This window comes from Scyliorhinus torazame, chromosome 5 (genome assembly GCF_047496885.1).
Source record: "Scyliorhinus torazame isolate Kashiwa2021f chromosome 5, sScyTor2.1, whole genome shotgun sequence".
Taxonomy (NCBI): domain Eukaryota; kingdom Metazoa; phylum Chordata; class Chondrichthyes; order Carcharhiniformes; family Scyliorhinidae; genus Scyliorhinus; species Scyliorhinus torazame.
The window spans coordinates 180,454,557-180,475,818 of NC_092711.1; the positions used below are offsets into that span (position 1 = coordinate 180,454,557).

The 21,262-nt window shown below is 51.4% G+C and overlaps 1 protein-coding gene and 1 long non-coding RNA gene across 4 annotated transcripts in view; one reads left to right on the forward strand and one right to left on the reverse strand.

Annotated features, from left to right (window-relative positions):
- The window catches only part of LOC140418072 (uncharacterized), a 221,278-nt gene that overhangs the window by 80,883 nt on the left and 119,133 nt on the right, over positions 1-21,262 (forward strand). The gene's annotated exons all lie outside the window — the stretch shown is intronic.
- Positions 1,513-20,568, reverse strand: LOC140422545 (uncharacterized). 3 transcript variants are annotated; one of them, XR_011947510.1, is made up of 4 exons: positions 20,033-20,568; positions 19,873-19,958; positions 7,049-7,137; positions 1,513-5,473 (listed from the first exon to the last, which is right to left on the reverse strand). It is a non-coding gene; the product is annotated as an uncharacterized lncRNA (long non-coding RNA). The 3 variants fall into 3 exon arrangements; XR_011947508.1 differs by lacking the exon at positions 19,873-19,958 and having other exon boundaries at positions 20,033-20,538; XR_011947509.1 differs by lacking the exon at positions 20,033-20,568 and having other exon boundaries at positions 19,873-20,026.

Here is a 21,262-nt window from a genome sequence, read left to right on the forward strand (position 1 = left end):
GTTTAACTCCTAACTCCCTGAATTCAGCTTGTAGGACCTCGTCCCGTTTTTTTTTTACCTATATCGACGACAGCTGGCTGTTCACCACCCCCCTCCCCCCCCCAAGAATATCCTGCAGCCACTCCGAGACATCCTTGACCCTTGCACCAGGGAGGCAACAACCCATCCTGGAGTCTCGATTGCGTGCGCAGAACCACCTGTCTATTCCCCTTACGATTGAGTCCCCTATCACTATAGCCCTGCCATTCTTCTGCCTGTCCAGCTGCGCAGCAGAGCCAGCCATGGTGCCATGAACCTGGCTGCAGCTGCTTTCCCCTGGTGAGTCATCTCCCTCAACAGTATCCAAACTGGTATACCTGTTTTGCAGGGTGATGACCGCAGGGGACACCTGCACTGTCTTCCGCTGTATTTTGGTCACCCATTTTCTATCAGGGGCTGGTTTAGCACAGTGGGCTAAACAGCTGGCATGTAATGCAGAACAAGGCCAGCAGTGCGGGTTCAATTCACATACCGGCCTCCCTGAACAGGGGCTTTTCACAGTAACTTCATTGAAGCCTACTTGTGACACTAAGCGATTATTATTATTATCATCTCCCTCAGTAATTTTCACCTGCAATGTGACCAACTTGCTAAACATGCTATCCACGACGTCCTCAGCATCGTGGATGCTCCAAAGTGAGTCCACCCGCCGCTCCAGAGCCGTCAAGTGGTCTAACAGGAGATGCAGCTGGACACACTTCTTGCACGTGAAGGAGCCAGGGACAGTGGACGTGTCCCTGAACTCCCACATTGTACATGAGGAGCATGACACCTGCCCAAAGGCTTGGGAACTTGATCAAAGGATATGGAGGGATTAAGCTATTAAATTGGATGATCAGCCATGATCATAACGAATGGTGCAGCAGGCTCAAAGGTCTCCTCCTATCGTCTATGTGTCAATGACAGTCAGCTGAAGGCTGAATTTTGCTGAGAATAATGGGGCCTGTGTCCCAGTTGGGAATTTGCCCTGGGCGTCGCACTAATAGAGACAGGAAGGTGCTGGAGGACTGACTGGGAAATGGGCCTCCAACCAATTGTTATATCGGTCACTCAGAGCGAAAGAGGAACCCGTCTCTTTAAATACATATACAGGGAAGAGGCTGCAATGAAATCTGTCCCTTTTAACCTGCACAAAAGCAGGAGGCTCAGATTCACATGGTGCGGGAGGAGTCCATTCAGCCCATTGTGCCTCTGCTATCTCTTTGGAAGGACTCTCTGATTCATCCACCTGCTCTGCCCTTTCCCCACAGCCCTGCAAATTCTTCCCTTTCAAGTATTTCTCCTTTGGAAAGATATTATTGAATCTACTTTCAGGCAGATCAGAACAACTCACTGTGTCAAAAAATAAAATAAAATCTCATCTCCCCCTCTGGCTGCTCAGAGGGACTCACTTTCTGTTAAAGAGCTTGTCAACCTCTCACCCACTTTCCCTAATTTACATCAATGTAACATGAAAAGTCCAGAAAAATCGAATAATTTTACTGATAAAAGTTTATTAATGAAACAGAACATGGTTAAAAAAAACAGAAAATGACTTGAGGATCAAAGACAACCAGAGTAAAAAGATGTTCACAATGTTCTGGACCCAAATGGTTTCTCTTTAATTCATCTGTAGCCTGTTCCCTGCCCTCTTTGTGGAACACCTCCGCTCAGTCCACAAGCATGACCCTGACCTTCCGCTTGCTGCCATTAGAATTCACCACCTTGCTCTCAGGCTCACATTTCTGTCCTCGGCCTGCTGCAATGTTCCGGAGAAGCCCAACACAAGCTGGACCAACAGCCCCTCACCTTCCCATGAGGCACTTTACAGCCTTCTTATGTATTTCTACAAATACATAAAACAAAAAAGAGTGGCTAAGGTAAATATTGGTCCTTTAGAGGATGAGAAGGGAGATTTAATAATGGGAGATGAGGAAATGGCTGAGGAACTGAACAGGTTTTTTGGGTCGGTCTTCACAGTGGAAGACACAAATAACATGCCAGTGACTGATGGAAATGAGGCTATGACAGGTGAGGACCTTGAGAGGATTGATATCACCACGGAGGTAGTGATGGGCAAGCTAATGGGGCTAAAGGTAGACAAGTCTCCTGGCCCTGATGGAATGCATCCCAGAGTGCTAAAAGAGATGGCTAGGGAAATTGCAAATGCACTAGTGATAATTTACCAAAATTCACTAGACTCTGGGGTGGTCCCGGCGGATTGAAAATTAGCAAACGTGACACCACTGTTTAAAAAAAGGAGGTAGGCAGAAAGTGGGTAATTATAGGCCAGTGAGCTTAACTTCGGTAGTAGGGAAGATGCTGGAATCTATCATCAAGGAAGAAATAGCGAGGCATCTGGATGGAAATTGTCCCATTGGACAGACGCAGCATGGGTTCATAAAGGGCAGGTCGTGCCTAACTAATTTAGTGGAATTTTTTGAGGACATTAACAGTGAGGTAGATAACGGGGAGCCAATGGATGTGGTATATCTGGATTTCCAGAAAGCCTTTGACAAGGTGCCACACAAAAGGTTGTTGCATAAGATAAAGATGCATGGCATTAAGGGGAAAGTAGGAGCATGGATAGAGGATTGGTTAATTAATAGAAAGCAAAGAGTGGGGATTAATGGGTGTTTCTCTGGTTGGCAATCAGTAGCAAGTGGTGTCCCTCAGGGATCAGTGTTGGGCCCACAACTGTTCACAATTTACATAGATGATTTGGAGTTGGGGACCAAGGGCAATGTGTCCAAGTTTGCAGACGACACTAAGATAAGTGGTAAAGCAAAAAGTGCAGAGGATACTGGAAGTCTGCAGAGGGATTTGGACAGCTAAGTGAATGGGCTAGGGTCTGGCAGATGGAATACAATGTTGACAAGTGTGAGGTTATCCATTTTGGTAGGAATAACGGCAAAAGGGATTATTATTTAAATGATAAAATATTAAAACATGCTGCTGTGCAGAGAGACCTGGGTGTGCTAGTGCATGAGTCGCAGAAAGTTGGTTTGCAGGTGCAACAGGTGATTAAGAAGGCAAATGGAATTTTGTCCTTCATTGCTAGAGGGATGGAGTTTAAGACTAGGGAGGTTATGCTGCAATTGTATAAGGTGTTAGTGAGGCCACACCTGGAGTATTGTGTTCAGTTTTGGTCTCCTTACTTGAGAAAGGATGTACTGGCACTGGAGGGTGTGCAGAGGAGATTCACTAGGTTAATCCCAGAGCTGAAGGGGTTGGATTACGAGGAGAGGTTGAGTAGACTGGGACTGTACTCGTTGGAATTTAGAAGGATGAGGGGGGATCTTATAGAAACATATAAAATTATGAAGGGAATTGATAGGATAGATGCGGGCAGGTTGTTTCCACTGGCGGGTGAAAGCAGAACTAGGGGGCATAGCCTCAAAATAAGGGGAGGTAGATTTAGGACTGAGTTTAGGAGGAACTTCTTCACCCAAAGGGTTGTGAATCTATGGAATTCCTTGCCCAGTGAAGCAGTAGAGGCCCCTTCATTAAATGTTTTTAAGATAAAGATAGATAGTTTTTTGAAGAATAAAGGGATTAAGTGTTCGGGCCGGAAAGTGGAGCTGAGTCCACAAAAGATCAGCCATGATCTCATTGAATGGCGGAGCAGGCTCGAGGGGCCAGATGGCCTACTCCTGCTCCTAGTTCTTATGTTCTTATGGACTCAACATTGAGTTCAACAACTTCACACCCTGAACTCTCTCCTCCATTTTGATTTGTTTTTTTGCCGAGTGCCAGTCTGCATCTTGTTTCCCTGTTTTTTGCTTCCAGACAGAGCTGTCCTTTATTCTGCCATTAACACTTACTCTGGGTCAATGCTTTGATTCTTTACCACAACCATTACCTCTCCCTTTGTCTTTTGTTCCAGGACATTTTTGTCATTTAATCTCACCCACCCTCTAACCAATCCCTGACTTTCCCTTTTGTTCTGTCTGACCCTCCCCCTTTCTCACCAGCATCAAACCCATCACATTTCCCCTCTTTAGTTCGTTTTTAAAAATAAATTCAGAGTACCCAATTTTTTTTACAACTAAGGGGCAATGTAGCATCACCAATCCACCTACCCGGCACATCTTTTGGGTTATGGAGGTGAGACCCACACAGACACGGGGAGAATGTGCAAACTCCCAGGGACAGTGACCCAGGACCGAGATCGAACCATGATCTTGGCGCCATGATGCAGCAGGGCTAACCCACTGCGCCACCGTGCTGCCCACGCCCTCTCTTTAGTTCTGAAGTAGAGTTACTTCGGACGTGAAACGTTAACTCGGTTTCTCTCTCCACAGCTGCTGCCAGACCTGCTGTGTTTCCCCAATTCTTTCTGTATTTATTTTAGATCTGTCTCTAGTGGGAGGAAAACACTATTTGCTCTCCAGGATAAAATAAATGTCCTTCATCAGCTTTTGTGGATCATTTCAGTGGGAATGTGCTCTCCCAGGGTCAAAGAGCATCAGCCCACTGGAAGCAAAGTTGTGAGACCGGCCAGTCCAGCAGAAAGAAACCCTCCGACCCTCCCACTTCACCAAGTGTCAGAATGAACATGGTTCAGTCCTGGATGTGATTAACAGCAGCAACAACAGCAGAATCCAAACCCTGTCATCACTTGTGAACTCGCAAGCTGGATGAACAAGACAATCTCTTCCCACAGTCAGGGCAGGTGAATGGCCTCTACCCAGTGTGAACTCAGTGGTGTACCCGCAGGTTAGATGGGGCAGCACGGTAGCATTGTGGATAGCACAATTGCTTCACAGCTCCAGGGTCCCAGGTACGATTCCGGCTTGGGTCACTGTCTGTGCGGAGTCTGCACATCCTCCCCGTGTGTGCGTGGGTTTCCTCCGGGAGCTCCGGTTTTCTCCCACAGTCCAAAGATGTGCAGGTTAGGTGGACTGGCCATGCTAAATTGCCCTTAGTGTCCAAAATTGCCCATAGCGTTGGGTGAGGTTGCTGGGTTATGGGGATAGGGTGGAGGTGTGGACCTTGGGTAGGGTGCTCTTTCCAAGAGCCGGTGCAGACTCGATGGGCCGAATGGCCTCCTTCTGCACTGTGAATTCTATGAAATGATGTTCTAAACTTCTTTGTGCAGTGATAGCAGCTGAATCGTCTCTCCGCAGTGTGAACGCGCTGGTGGATCATCAGGTGCTGAGAGTTTCTGTAGCCGTTCCAACAATCAGAGGATTTAAAGGGTCTCTATTCGGTGTGAGTGACATTGTGTCTCAGCAAGCTGGATAAATGAGGGAGTCCCTTCCCACACACAGTGCAGGTGAACACTCGGGTGTGTGTGTGTCTCGGGGCTTTTCCAGTCACACTAATGTTTAAAATCTTTTGAAGCCGACGGAACAGAGAAAGTTCAATGATGTTCAGGATGAATGGACTCTGTCAGATCTTTATGTGATGTTTGCTGTGCTTTCTTTCCTGGAAATTCTCCCCTTTTAATGACCTGTAAAGGAAGATTACAAAAGCCAACACTGTAAGTCCAGGAGAGAAATTCAGAACAGACAATACCAGGTTCGATGGTGCACTTGTCCCTCTCTCTTGCCCCAGAAGCTGAAAATCTCTGCAAACACATTCTCCCTACATTCTAACTCTCTCTCAATTTTAACTATGGTGTACCTGGTATTCACTCAATAGTGCTGCATTCAAACGGTGTGTAATATACAGCATTCTGTTACATGGTTATATGGGGCTGTGAGGGAAACTTGTATTCATCAACAAGTGCTGATTAGCTGGAGCTAATTGCGCACAAGTGTGATTAAAAGAGAGATGAATATTTTATTAAATCTTCATGTAGTTCCCTGCTACATGTATACACTATATATTACCAATATACAGATCATTTGTACATTTAACTGAGCTAACAATGTGTGATCTGCAGTACTGTATTCTTTAATGGCATTCCGACAGTTGGAGAGGAATGTGAAAAACAGCTTTATTTACACAGCGAGGGGCCAAAATCTAAACCCACTGCCTGTGAGGGTGGTGGAAGTGGGGACAAATGCTTTGAAAATAAAATTTGAAGAACGTTGAAGGAAAGAAACTTGCATTAAGATATAGAGGGGGAATGGGACTCACTTGGTTCCTTTAGTGTCGGCAGGGACTGGAGTAACTGAATAGATTCCTTCTGTGCCTTTGTTTTTTTAAATTTAGAGTACAGCACAGTGGGCTAAGACAGCTGGCTTATAATGCAGAACAAGACCAGCAGCGTGGGTTCAATTCCCGTTCCAGCCTCCCCAAACAGGCGCTGGAATGTGGTGACTAGGGGCTTTTCACAGTAACTTTATTGAAGCCTACTTGTGACAATAAGTGATTATTACTATTATATTACGAGTCAAGAAATAAGAATATTTATTACTGAACCATAAATACTATCTAATCTGTACCATATGCCAACACTGGACATTTCTCTGTCCGATACTAATTTACTGTCCCCTTAAATATCAGCCATCTCCTGGGGAAAGCAGCCCTTTAATTGTGAACATTGGGAAAGAGACCATCCTTTTAGCCAGACAAATAAATGTGTCAAGCTGAGGGAGCAAAGGATGTCAATGTCTTTAAGAGAGAGAGAGACGTGGGCCAAGCTTTCCAGAGTCTGCACCTTGTCATGATATTCCGATAAACATCATGGTGCAAACACACATACACACTGATGGACAGATCAACGGACCAATCAATACACACGCAACATCACAGCCAATCACAAGCAAGAGCAGACACACTATAAAACGGGGAACACGACACTTCCGATTGATTCCAGCAGGAGACAGCTCAGGGCACAGAGCTCACAGCAAGACACTCAGAGATTCACCATGTGCTGAGTGCCTCTCCAAGATAGTGTTAGGGCTGGGTCCACAGGTTAGAGGGTAATGAACGAACCACAGTAACCAGTTTATAAATGTTAATATTGTTAATAATAAAACTGAGTTGTACCTTCTGCAACCATGTTGGTTCATCTGTGTAGCAGGGCACCCAACACGACATAGTACCAGGATTGGAACCCAGTACCTGTGAGACCTACCTACGCATCCTCAGGAATCCGCCATCCTGCGCCATGGACACCATCAGCCCGCCGCAGCCGCTCAAAAAAGCTGGAAACCTCGACGTCAACTGGAAGTTTAAAAAAAAATGTTTATTCAGAATTGTTAACAAAATTTTCAACCATACAAAACAAACCCCCCCCCCCGTAACACAAAAGAAAGGAAGCTTGCATAGCAAGACATGAACATGGCAAGTCAATATGATACAGAACTTTATACATTGGATTCCTCCCGTACATATCAGTTTCCCGGATCATTCATGTATTTTCTTGCTCAAATGCCCCCCAGAAAGGCCCCCCCCAGGAAAGATGCCCCCCCCCCCCCCCCCCCCGGGTTGCTGCTGCTGCTGCTGTCCGACCTTCATCTAACGCTCCGCGAGATAGTCTAGGAACGGTTGCCACCGCCTGGAGAACCCCTGCGCAGACCCCCTCAAGGCAAACTTTATCCTCTCCAACTTGATAAACCCTGCCATGTCATTTATCCAGGCCTCCACGCTGGGGGGCTTCGCCTCTTTCCACATTAACAAGATCCTTCGCTGGGCTACTAGGGACGCAAAGGCCAGAATGACGGCCTCTTTCGCCTCCTGCACTCCCAGCTCGTCCACTACTCCAAATAGTGCTAGCCCCCAGCTTGGCTTGACCCGGACTTTCACCACCTTAGATACTGTTCCTGCAACTGGGCAGCACGGTAGTCTTGTGGATAGCACAATTGCTTCACAGCTCCAGGGTCCCAGGTTCGATTCCGGCTTGGGTCACTGTCTGTGCGGAGTCTGCACATCCTCCCCGTGTGTGCGTGGGTTTCCTCCGGGTGCTCCGGTTTCCTCCCACAGTCCAAAGATGTGCAGGTTAGGTGGATTGGCCATGCTAAATTGCCCTTAGTGTCCAAAATTGCCCTTAGTGTTGGGTGGGGTTACTGGGTTATGGGGATAGGGTGGCGGTGTTGACCTTGGGTAGGGTGCTCTTTCCAAGAGCCGGTGCAGACTCGATGGGCCGAATGGCCTCCTTCTGCACTGTAAATTCTATGAAAAAAAACTCCCCTCCAGAACCACTCCAGTGCCGGGCATGACCAAAACATATGGACATGGTTCGCCGGACTTCCTGAGCACCTCCCACATCTGTCCCCCACCCCAAAGAACCTACTCAGCCTCGCCCCCGTCATATGCGCTCTGTGAACTACCTTAAACTCTATCAGGCTAAGCCTGGCACACGAGGAAGAGGAATTAACCATACTTAGGGCATCAGTCCACAGCCCCTCCTCAATCTCCTCCCCTAGTTCCTCTTCCCATTTACCTTTCAGCTCCTCTACCAAAGCCTCCCCCTCTTCTTTCATCTCATGGTATATTGCCGACACCTTGCCCTCCCCGACCCATACGCCCGAAATCACCCCGTCTTGAATCCCGTGCCGGGAGCAGCGGGAATTCCCTCACCTGCCGCCTCACAAACGCCCTCACTTGCATATACCTGAAAGCATTTCCCGGGGGTAGTCCAGATTTCTCCTCCAGCGCCCCTAAGCTCGCAAACATCCCGTCGATGAACAGGTCCCCCATTCTTCTAATCCCTGCCCGATGCCAGCTCTGAAACCCTCTGTCCATCCTTCCTGGGACAAACCGATGGTTATCCCTGATCGGGGACCACACCGATGCTCCCATCGCTCCCCTATGTCATCTCCACTGCCCCCAGATCTTTAACGTTGCCGCCACCACCGGGCTCGTGGTGTACCTTGTCGGCGAGAGCGGCAGCGGTGCCATCACCAGCGCCCCCAGGCTTGTTCCTTTGCAGGACGCCATCTCCGAACTCTTCCACGCCGCTCCCTCTCCCTCCATCACCCACTTACGGATCATCGCCACGTTGGCTACCCAATAGTAGCCACCCAAATTCGGCAAAGCCAACCCTCCTCTATCTCTGCTACGCTCCAGGAACCCCCTCCTTACCCTCGGGGTCTTGCTTGCCCACACAAATCCCATAATGCTCCTGCTTACCCTCTTAAAGAAGACCTTGGTAATCACAATTGGGAGGCATTGGAATACAAAAAGAAACCTCGGGAGAACCACCATTTTAATCGACTGTACCCTGCCCGCCAGCGAGAGTGGCAACATGTCCCACCTTTTAAAGTCCTCCTCCATCTGTTCCACCAGCTGCGTCAAATTAAGTTTGTGCAGTGCCCCCCCAACTCCTAGCTACCTGAATCCCCAAATATCGAAAGCTCCTTTCCGCCCTCCTCAACGGTAGGTCCTCTATCCCTCTTCCCTGATCCCCCGGCTGCCCCACAAAGAGCTCACTCTTTCCCACATTGAGCTTATAGCCCGAGAAGTCTCCAAACTCCTTTCGGATCTGCATTACCTCAACCATCCCCTCCACTGGATCCGCCACATACAGCAACAAGTCGTCTGCGTACAGCGACACTCGATGTTCCTCTCCCCATCGGACCACCCCCTTCCATTTCCCCGACTCCCTTAACGCCATGGCCAAAGGTTCAATTGCTAATGCGAACAGCAGAGGGGACAGGGGGCACCCCTGCCTCGTCACAGCCGGAAATACTCCGACCTCCGCCGGTTCGTGACCACACTCGCCACCGGGGCTTTATACAGGAGCTTAACCCAACTAATAAACCCTCCCCCGAACCCAAACCTCCTCAATACTTCCCAGAGATACTCCCACTCTACCCGATCAAAGGCTTTCTCCGCGTCCATGGCTGTCACTATCTCCGCTTCTCCCTCCACCGATGGCATCATTATCACATTTAAGAGCCTTCGCACATTGGTATTTAGCTGCCTACCCTTTACGAATCCCGTCTGGTCCTCGTGCATCACCCCCGGGACACAGTCCTCAATCCTCGTAGCCAACATTTTTGCCAGCAACTTAGCATCTACGTTGAGGAGTGAGATCGGTCTATACATAGAACATGGAAAAATACAGCACAGAACAGGCCCTTCGGGCCCACGATGTTGTGCCGAACCTTTGTCCTAGATTAATCATAGATTATCATTGAACTTACAGTGCAGAAGGAGGCCATTCGGCCCATTGAGTCCGCACCGGATCTTGGAAAGAGCGCCCTACCCAAAGTCAACACCTCCACCCAACACTAAGGGCAATTTTGGACACTAAGGGCAATTTATCATGGCCAATCCACCTAACCTGCACATCTTTGGACATCCTGCTCCTCCACCCTCGGGAACCCCAGTTGGTTCAAGAATCGTCGCATCCCCTCTTTTCCCCCTGGGGGCTGGGACCTATACAGCTCCTCGTAAAAGGCCTTAAATGCCTCATTCACTTTCACCGCACTCCGCACCGTAGTTCCCCTGCCATCCTTGACTCCACCTATTTCCCTCGCTGCCATCCTCTTACGGAGCTGATGTGCCAGCATCCGACTCACCTTCTCCCCATATTCATATCGACCCTGTGCCTTCCTCCACTGTGCTTCTGCCTTCCCTGTGGTCAACAGGTCGAACTCTGTCTGGAGACTTCGTCTCTCCCTGAGTAGTCCCTCATCAAGAGCCTCTGCATAGCTCCAGTCCACCCTTAAAATCTCCCGCACTAACCTCTCCCTTTCCCTGCCCTCTCTCTTCATCCTATGGGCCCTGATGGAGATTAACTCTCCCCTGACCACCGCCTTCAGCGCCTCCCATACTACTCCCACCTGCACCTCCCAGTTGTCGTTGGCCTCCAGGTACCCCCGCACCCTCCCGCACCCTCCCTCGTCTGCCAGCAGTCCCACATCCAACCGCCACAACGGGCGTTGGTCCCTCTCCTCCCCCAGCTCTAGCTCCACCCAATGCGGGGCGTGGTCTGAAATGGCTATGGCCGAATACTCCGTTCCACTTTCGAGATCAATGCCCTGCCCAAAACAAAAAAATCTATCCGGGAGTAGGCCTTATGTACATGCGAGAAAAAAGAAAATTCTCTGGCCAAAGGCCTGGCAAATCTCCACGGATCTACTCCCCCCATCTGATCCATAAACCCTTGGCCGCCGCCGGTATCTTCCCCGTCCTAGATCTGGAACGATCTAATGCTGGGTCCAACACCGTGTTGAAATCCCCACCCATTATTAAGCTCCCTACCTCCAAGTCTGGAATACGCCCCAACATCTGTTTCATGAATCCAGCATCTTCCCAGTTCGGGGCGTATACATTTACCAGTACCACCTCCGTCCCCTGCAACCTACCGCTCACCATTACGTATCGGCCTCCATTGTCCGCTACTATGTTCTTGGCCTCAAACGACACCCGCTTCCCCACCAGTACAGCCACCCCTCTATTCTTCACATCCAGCCCCGGATGGAACACCTGTCCCACCCATCCCTTCCTTAACCTGACCTGATCTGCCACCTTCAGATGTGTCTCCTGAAGCATGGCCATGTCTGCCTTCAGTCCCTTTAGGTGAGCGAACACTTGGGCCCTCTTAACCGCGCCCCCGCGCCCCCCCCCCCCCCACCCACCCCCGCCGACTAGCCACCTCCAATCTTAGGCCAGTCCCGTGCTCGCACCTCCCACTCCCTCCAGTCCACCAGACGGGGAACCCCCGCAGCAACCACCTCTTCCATTTTCAGTTCCCCCTCGGCCATTGCAGCAGCAACCCTATTGTCCCCCCCCTCTCCCTGCCCCCCTCCCCGCTAGATCCAGATCTAGCTCTTTTGCTCCTCCCATACTACGTCCGTGAGTCAGCTGACGTCTGCTGACCCCGGCTTCCCGTTGATCTCCCCGTGTGGGAGTCTCTCCTCCTCCTTACCTTCCTCCATTCCCCCCCTCCCTAGCGCGGGAAAAAGCCCGCGCTTTCCTGAGCCAGCCCCGCCCCCTGTGGCGCAGCTCCTGTTGCGGCCTTATCCCAGTTCCCCCATCCCCGAGTCTCACCTCCCTCCAGCACCGACGCCCACATTTCCCACTATCTCGTCAACAGAATTTTTTTTCCCACAAGAACTCTTCCCCCATCCCCATCCATCATCCCACCCATAAAACATTCTTTACCCATATTTACAACCCCGTATACAGTCAACATCCCCCCCACAACCACAGCCCCTCAGTTTGAGTCCAATTTTTCTGTTTGGATAAAGGTCCAAGCCTCTTCTGCCATTTCGAAATAGTGGTGTCGGTCCTGATAAGTGACCCTCAGTCGCGCAGGCGGCAGCATTCCGAACCGGACTCTTTTTTTGTGCAGCACCGCCTTGGCCCGGTTGAAGCCAGCTCTCCTCTTTGCCACCTCCGTGCTCCAGTCCTGGTAGACTCGGATCACCGCGGTCTCCCATCTACTACTCCGCACCTTCTCGGCCCATCTCTGGACACTTTCTTTGTCCGCGAAGCGATGGAACCTTGCCACTATCGCCCTTGGCGGCTCATCAGCCTTTGGTCTCCTCGCCAGGACCCGGTGAGCCCCTTCCAGCTCCAGGGGGCTGAGAGAGACCTCTGCACCCATCAGCGAATGGAGCATCGTGCTCACGTACGCCCCGGCAGCAGCTCCCTCCACTCCTTCGGGGAGACCCAGAATCCGGAGATTCTTCCTCCTCGACCTGTTCTCCAGGACCTCAAGTCTCTCGGCCCACCTCCTGTGCACCGCCTCGTGCACCTCCATCTTTACCGCCAGGCCCAGGATCTCGTCCTCGTTCTCATTAGTTTTATCCCTCACCTCACGGAGCTCCACCGCCTGGGCCTCCTTCAGCCCCTCGATCGCCAACAGCATTGGCGCCAGCACCTCCTTTTTAAGCTCCTCCACACAGCGCCTAAGGAATTACTGCTGGTCCGGCCCCCATGTTGCTCGATCTCCGCCCTCTGCCATCTTGTTTTTTGTCCCCCTCGTTTTTGCCGCTGCTCCAAAGCCTCTTTCTCCGACGCTCCACCACTAATCCCTGCCATACAACGCAAGGGGAACCTTACTTCACCTTCCCACACGGGATTCAATCAAAACATTTCCGTAGGGGCTCCTCTAGAGAGCCCAAAAGTCCGTGATAGCGGGAGCTGCCGAAATGTGCGGCTTAGCTCCGCATCGCCGCAACCGGAAGTCCCCGTTAACTGGAAGTTGTTCAAACAGCGCTTCCAGTTCTTCCTAGAAGCCACAGAAAGGGAGAATGCTTCGGACACCAGGAAAATCGCCCTCCTCCTCTCCACGGCAGGGCAACACGCCACCCACATCTACAACTCCCTGGTGTTCACGGAAGGTGAGGACAAGTCGAAGTACAAGACGGTCCTTCTCAAACTCGAGCAACACTTCAGCGTCGAGGTAAATGAGAGTTTCGAGAGGTACCTCTTCCAGTAGCACCTGCAGGGTAAGGATGAGCCTTTTCAATCTTTCCTGACACACCTCCGTATCCTCGCGCAGTCCTGCGGTTACGAGGCCACCTCCGATTCCATGATTCGGGACCAGATAGTTTTGGGGGTCACCTCGGGCACCCTACGCCAGCAGCTCCTCAAGATAAAAATGTATCACCCTAGCCACCGCCATCGAATCCTGCGTCCTCCATGAAAATGCGACCAGCCGCTACTCTCAATTCCAAGCGGCTGAATCGGCACGGCAGGGGTCCTACACGGCTGAATCGGCAGGGCAGGGGTCCTACGAGGCCGAGCGGGTCCAGTCCATCGAGTTCCTCCCGGCCCGCGGCCCGGATGAGGGCGACCATTTCGCGCGCTTTTCACGGCCTCCCGTGCTTGTACGCGCCGAAAGAGACGTCGACACTGAGGGACGTGACGCGCAGGCGCGCTCTACGCAGGACCGAACTGCGCATGCGCGATGGCGCAAAGAACGCCATGACGTCACGACGTGCGGCAACTGCGGAGCCGCCTTAAAGCGGCAATGTCCAGCAAAGAACCGACAATGCCTCCGCTGTGGCAAGATGGGCCACTACGCTGCCTGCTGCCGAGCAGCTCAACCTGCCAACGCTCCCCAATTCCGCCAGCCTCGCAGGGACGTGCGGACCATTCAGCCTCCGTACTCCGAGTCATACCCGGACGATATACAGACCAGCGATACAGACGACCGGGAAGCCTTCCGTGTTGCGGTCATCGACAGGAACCGGATGTCTCCAAGTAGGACCCACCAGCCGATGCCAGTGAACAGTGTCAATTCGGGTGATGAATGGTGTGCCACCCTGACGGTCAACCGATCACCAATCACATTCCGTTTGGACACTGGTGCCTCCGCCAACCTGATAGCACGGTCAGCCTTCTATGCCTTGAAGGTCAGACCACCAATTCGGCCATCCCGTTGTAAGATGGTCGACTACAACGGAAACGTTATCCCGGCCATGGGATCCTGCCAGCTCCTGGTGACGCACAATGCGTACACGGCCACACTGTCCTTCGAGATAGTTGGATCATCAAGGACTCCCTGCTAGGCGCACAGGCATGCAAGGTTCTCCACCTTGTGTCTCCAGAAGGCACATCAGACTTCCCGGATGCTGAATTTAGGGCACAGCTCCACTCGCTCCTTGCCCACAACCAGGAGGCATTCAAAGGCATGGGCACACTGCCCTATACCGACAGTACGAAGTCTTACAACACCAGGTTAAAGTCCAACAGGTTTGTTTCGATGTCACTAGCTTTCGGAGCGCTGCTCCTTCCTCAGGTGAATGAAGAGGTATGCTCCAGGAACATATATATAGACAAATTCAAAGATGCCAAACAATGCTAGGAATGCGAGCATTAGCAGGTGATTAAATCTTTACAGATCCAGAGATGGGGTAACCCCAGGTTAAAGAGGTGTGAATTGTGTCAAGCCAGGACAGTTGGTAGGATTTCGCAGGCCAGATGGTGGGGGATGAATGTAATGCGACATGAATCCCAGGTCCCGGTTGAGGCCGCACTCATGTGTGCGGAACTTGGCTATAAGTTTCTGCTCGGCGATTCTGCGTTGTCGCGGGTCCTGAAGGCCGCCTTGGAGAACGCTTACCCGGAGATCAGAGGCTGAATGCCCTTGACTGCTGAAGTGTTTCCCGACTGGAAGGGAACATTCCTGCCTGGTGATTGTTGCGCGATGTCCGTTCATTCGTTGTCGCAGCGTCTGCATGGTCTCGCCAATGTACCACACTTCGGGACATCCTTTCCTGCAGCGTATGAGGTATACAACGTTGGCCGAGTCGCACGAGTATGTACCGCTATACCTACAGAATACGGCTCAAACCGGATGTCACCCCGGTCATTCACGCACCTCGTTAGAGTCCCAGTACCACTCAAAGACCGCCTCAAGCAGCAGCTGCAGGATCTCCAGGACCAAGGGGTGCTATCCCGGGTCACGGAGCCCACGCCATGGGTCAGCTCCATGGTGTGCGTTAAAAAGCCCTCTGGCGAACTCCGGATCTGCATCGACCCGAAAGACCTGAACAACAACATCATTAGGGAACATTACCCCATACCCGAACGGGAAGAGATCACGAGCGAAATGGCCCGGGCTAAAATCTTTACAAAGCTGGATACCTCGAAGGGTTTTTGGCAGATCCAACTGGATCAGTCCAGCAGGAAGCTGTGCACCTTCAACACTCCTTTCGGCAGGTTCTGCTACAACAGAATGCTGTTTGGCATCATCTCGGCATCCGAGGTCTTTCACAGGATCATGGAACAGATGATGGAGGGCATTGCACGTCTATGTTGAAGACATCATCATCTGGTCCACCACACCACAGGAGCACATCAGTCGTCTCCAGCGTGTCTTCGCGCGGATACGGGAACATGGCCTGCGCCTCAACCGGGCCAAGTGTTCTTTCGGCCAAACTGAGCTAAAGTTTCTGGGGGACCATATATCCCGGTCAGGGGTCTGTCCAGATGCAGACAAGGTGAGCGCCATTACAGCCATGCCGCAGCCGGCAGACAAGAAAACAGTGCTACGCTTTCTAGGCATGGTCAACTTCCTGGGGAAGTTCATTCCCAACCTTGCCTCCCACACAACGGCTCTTCGCCACCTCGTCAAGAAGTCCACAGAGTTCCAGTGGCTGCCCACACACCAGAAGGAATGGGAGGAGCTCAAAATTAAGCTCACCACAGCCCCGGTATTGGCGTTCTTCGACACCTCTCGGGATACAAAGATCTCGACTGATGCCAGCCAGTCCGGCATTGGGACGGTACTCCTGCAACTGGACTGGAGAATAGCCAATGTTGTTCCTCTGTTTAAGAAGGGTGGCAGGGATAATCCCGGGAACTACAGGCCGGTGAGCCTTACTTCAGTGGTAGGGAAATTACTGGAGAGAATTCTTCGAGACAGGATCTACTCCCATTTGGAAGCAAATGGACGTATTAGTGAGAGGCAGCACGGTTTTGTGAAGGGGAGGTCGTGTCTCACTAACTTGATCGAGTTTTTCGAGGAGGTCACTAAGATGATTGATGCAGGTAGGGCAGTAGATGTTGTCTATATGGACTTCAGTAAGGCCTTTGACAAGGTCCCTCATGGTAGACTAGTACAAAAGGTGAAGTCACACGGGATCAGGGGTGAACTGGCAAGGTGGATACAGAACTGGCTAGGCCATAGAAGGCAGAGGGTAGCAATGGAGGGATGCTTTTCTAATTGGAGGGCTGTGACCAGTGGTGTTCCACAGGGATCAGTGCTGGGACCTTTGCTCTTTGTAGTATATATAAATGATTTGGAGGAAAATGTAACTGGTCTGATTAGTAAGTTTGCAGACGACACAAAGGTTGGTGGAATTGCGGATAGCGATGAGGACTGTCTGAGGATACAGCAGGATTTAGATTGTCTGGAGACTTGGGCGGAGAGATGGCAGATGGAGTTTAACCTGGACAAATGTGAGGTAATGCATTTTGGAAGGGCTAATGCAGGTAGGGAATATACAGTGAATGGTAGAACCCTCAAGAGTATTGAAAGTCAAAGAGATCTAGGAGTACAGGTCCACAGATCACTGAAAGGGGCTACACAGGTGGAGAAGGTAGTCAAGAAGGCATACGGCATGCTTGCCTTCATTGGCCGGGGCATTGAGTATAAGAATTGGCAAGTCATGTTGCAGCTGTATAGAACCTTAGTTAGGCCACACTTGGAGTATAGTGTTCAATTCTGGTCGCCACACTACCAGAAGGATGTGGAGGCTTTAGAGAGGGTGCAGAAGAGATTTACCAGAATGTTGCCTGGTATGGAGGGCATAAGCTATGAGGAGCGATTGAATAAACTCGGTTTGTTCTCACTGGAACGAAGGAGGTTGAGGGGCGACCTGATAGAGGTATACAAAATTATGAGGGGCATAGACAGAGTGGATAGTCAGAGGCTTTTCCCCAGGGTAGAGGGGTCAATTACTAGGGGGCATAGGTTTAAGGTGAGAGGGGCAAAGTTTAGAGTAGATGTACGAGGCAAGTTTTTTACGCAGAGGGTAGTGGGTGCCTGGAACTCACTACCGGAGGAGGTAGTGGAGGCAGGGACGATAGGGACATTTAAGGGGCATCTTGACAAATATATGAATAGGATGGGAATAGAAGGATACGGACCCAGGAAGTGTAGAAGATTGTAGTTTAGTCGGGCAGTATGGTCGGCACGGGCTTGGAGGGCCGAAGGGCCTGTTCCTGTGCTGTACATTTCTTTGTTCTTTGTTGTTCTTTGGGATGACACTGCATCATGGGCCCCGGTCGCCTATGCCTCGATGGCCATGACCCCCACAGAACAGCGCTACGCGCAGATCGAGAAGGAGTGCCTGGGTTTGTTGACCGGAATAGGTAAGTTCCACGATTACGTGTATGGTCTCCCCCAGTTTACCGTGGAAACCGATCATCGTCCCCTGGTCAGCATCATACATAAAGACGTGAACCAGATGACCCCTCGCCACCAGCGCATCCTGCTCAAGCTCCGGAGGTATGACTTCCAACTGGTCTACACCCCGGGTAAGGACCTCATCATTGCGGATGCCCTGTCCAGAGCAGTCAGCACCCCGCCCGATTTGGAGGGGTTCGTCTGTCAAGTCGAAGTGCATGTGGCCTTCACATCGGCCAATCTGCCAGCTGACGATTCAAGTCTGGCCCGTATTCGCCGGGAGACTGCGGCTGACCCCCTTCTACAACGTGTGATGCGCCACATGACGGGAGGGTGGTTCAAAGGACAGTGCCCACAATTCTACAATGTCCGAGACGACTTGGCCGTCATTGACAGTGTCCTCCTAAAGCTGGACCGGATTGTGATTCCACACAGCATGCACAAGCTGGTCCTCGACAAACTTCACGAAGGCCATCTCGGGGTTGAGAAGTGCAGACGGAGGTCCCGAGAGGCGGTATACTGGCCGGGCATCAGCGATGACATTGCCAACATGGTGCTCAACTGACCCACCTGCCAAAGGTTTCAGCCGGCGCAACCCCCCCCGAGACGCTTCAGCCTCATGAGTTGGTGACGTCCCCCTGGACGAAGGTGGGTGTGGACCTCTTTCATGCGTGTGGCAGGGACTACGTAATCATCATAGATTACTTTTCAAATTATCCAGAGGTCATACGCCTGCACGATTTAACATCGTCCGCTGTCATAAGGGCATGCAAAGACACCTTCGCTCGACATGGCATTCCGATTATTGTCATGTCGGACAATGGGCCCTGTTTTGCAAGCCAAGAATGGTCTTCTTTTGCTGCTTCATATGGCTTCACACACGTGACGTCCAGCCCTCTGCATCCCCAGTCAAATGGCAAGGCGGAAAAGGGCGTTCATATCGTCAAGCGGCTCTTCTGCAAGGCTGCTGATGTCGGATCGGATTTCTTCTTAGCCCTGCTGGCCTATCGCTCGGCCCCACTAGCCACTGGCCTCTTCCCAGCCCAGCTGTTGATGGGTCACGCCCTCAGGATCACTGTGCCATCCATTCTTGTCCCTACACTCGACCACATTCCAGTACTGCAAAGGATGCGACAGCAGCGCGCTCAGCAGAAGGTGGCACACGACACTCGGGCAACTGGTCGTCCTGTCTTGGCACCTGGAGACAATGTCCGCATCCACCTACCAGAGGGTGGCTGGTCGGCAACTGCCGAAATTCTCTGACGCGTGGCTCCCCGCTCGTTCCTGGTTCGCATGCCTGATGGCTCCATTCGCCGGCGCAATCGCCGGGCTCTTCGTCTGCTTCCGCGCTCGCTACGTGATCAAACACCGGTGCCACACCCTCCTGTTGTTCCTGATGTCGAATTCGTGGAGCTTCCTGCCACCATGCCCATTCCTCTGCTGCCTGTGGCCAGGCCCATTCCTCAGCCGGTGGTTCCTGACCCACCCTTAAGGCGGTCAACCCAAATTCGTCACCCACCTACTAGGCTGGACTTATGAGCCTGTTTGAACATTGGACTCACTAAACGTTTTATGCCACTATGTTAATAAGTTTCTCTTTTGTCATTACAGGAGTTCATTTTGATGCTTGATGTTTACACTTGTTTTGTTGACGGTACAACCTCGTTGCAATGTTGCACCTGACACCTTCCTATGTATATAGTTTAGCCTCATGTACATGTTGTAGATATTGCACACACACACATTCAGCTGCACACAGTACACATCTATATTTATTACCACATAGGCACATATTCTTGTAAAAAAAGGGGGGATGTCAAGATATTCAGATAAACATCATGGTGCAAACATACATCCACACTGATGGACAGATCAACGGACCAATCAATACACACGCAACATCACAGCCAATCACAAGAAAGAGCAGACACGCTATAAAACAGGGAACACGACACATCCGATTGATTCCAGCAGGACACAGCTCAGGGCACAGAGCTCACAGTAAGACACTCAGAGATTCACCATGTGCTGAGTGCCTCTCCAAGATAGTGTTAGGGCTGGGTCCACAGGTGAGAGGGTAATGAACGAACCACAGTAACCAGTTTACAAATGTTAATCTTGTTAGTAATAAAACTGAGTTGTACCTTCCGCACCCAATTTGGTTTGTCTATGTAGCAGAGCACCCAACACGACACACCCTCCCTGGATTCACTTCCTTTCCCTCCAGTTGCTGCAGGCGACCAATTGAAGGTCAGAATGAGAAAAGAAATGGAAAGGGGGAAGAAAAGAAAGAGTTTTACTCACAGATGTTGGAGACAGGAGGAGGTGTCAGTCTGTGTGAAGCTCTATCTTCACTCACAGACAGAGGAGCAGCAGCTTTCGGAAGCTCCCTGATGTTGGAGACAGGAGGAAGGTTCAGTCTGTGTGAGGCTCAATTATTATTCACACAAAGCTCGCGGTCTAATTGCCTGGAGGACCAGAGTCCTTCCGGTCCTCCAACGCTTTCCATTGGTCAACGCCTCTGGTTGACAGTCACGGGAGTGGGCACTCACTCCAAATGCACAGTTGCCGTTCCCCCTTGGACATGCGCAGTCCCGGGCCGGGGGGGGGAGATGACAGTGCAGCTTCTTGCTCAGGCCCGTTGCCTGGAAACCTTGTCTGGAGGAGGGGAATGGAATGAACGGGTGGGGGCTGGGTTTCCTGGGTTGCGCCCGGCCTGCGCACTGGAACCCGGAGACGTCACCGCGGAGTAGAGAGAATCCCATTGGCTGATTCAGGCCGGGCTGCGTTGTGACGTCATAGTGACGTTGAAGGGCGTTCCCAGCACGCAGTCTCCCATTGGGAGCAATAGTGCTAGTCACAGAAACACACTGCGGGTTGGACACCAGCTCAGCGCCGCTGGACGTCAGACCCCACGTGGGTCGGAATCCACCTCCTCATTGGCTTCATGAGGGCGATTGGACAATTGGAACCCATGGACAACCGGAAGTCTGCTGGTCCTTCAACATGTCAGGGCCAGGACTTTGTAACAATGTCAGCAGGGAGCTTCCTCCACTGTCTGCCCAGCAAAGCTGCTGCTCCTCTGCCTGTGAGTGAAGATCGAGCTTCACACAGACTGAAACTCCCTCCTGTCTCCAACATCTGTGAGTAAAACTCTTTTCTCCCCCATTCCATTTCTTTCCTCATTCTGGTGTTCCATTGTTGACTTCTTTAAATCCCCAGGCCCAGATGAGATGTTTCCCAGGCTGCTCTGGGAGGGAATCATAGAATCAACAGTGCAGAAGGAGGCCATTCAGCCCAGTGAGCCTGCACCGGCCCTTGGAGGGAGCACCCTACTTAAGCCCACAGTTCCACTCTAGCCCAGTAGCCTCACCTAACCTTTTTTGGACACTAAGGGCAATTTAGCATGGCCAATCCACGTGACCTGCATATCTTTGGACTGTGGGAGGAAACCGGAGCACCTGGAGGAAACCCACGCAGACACTGGGTAAACATGCAGTCTCCACACAGACAGTGACCCAAGCCGGGAATCGA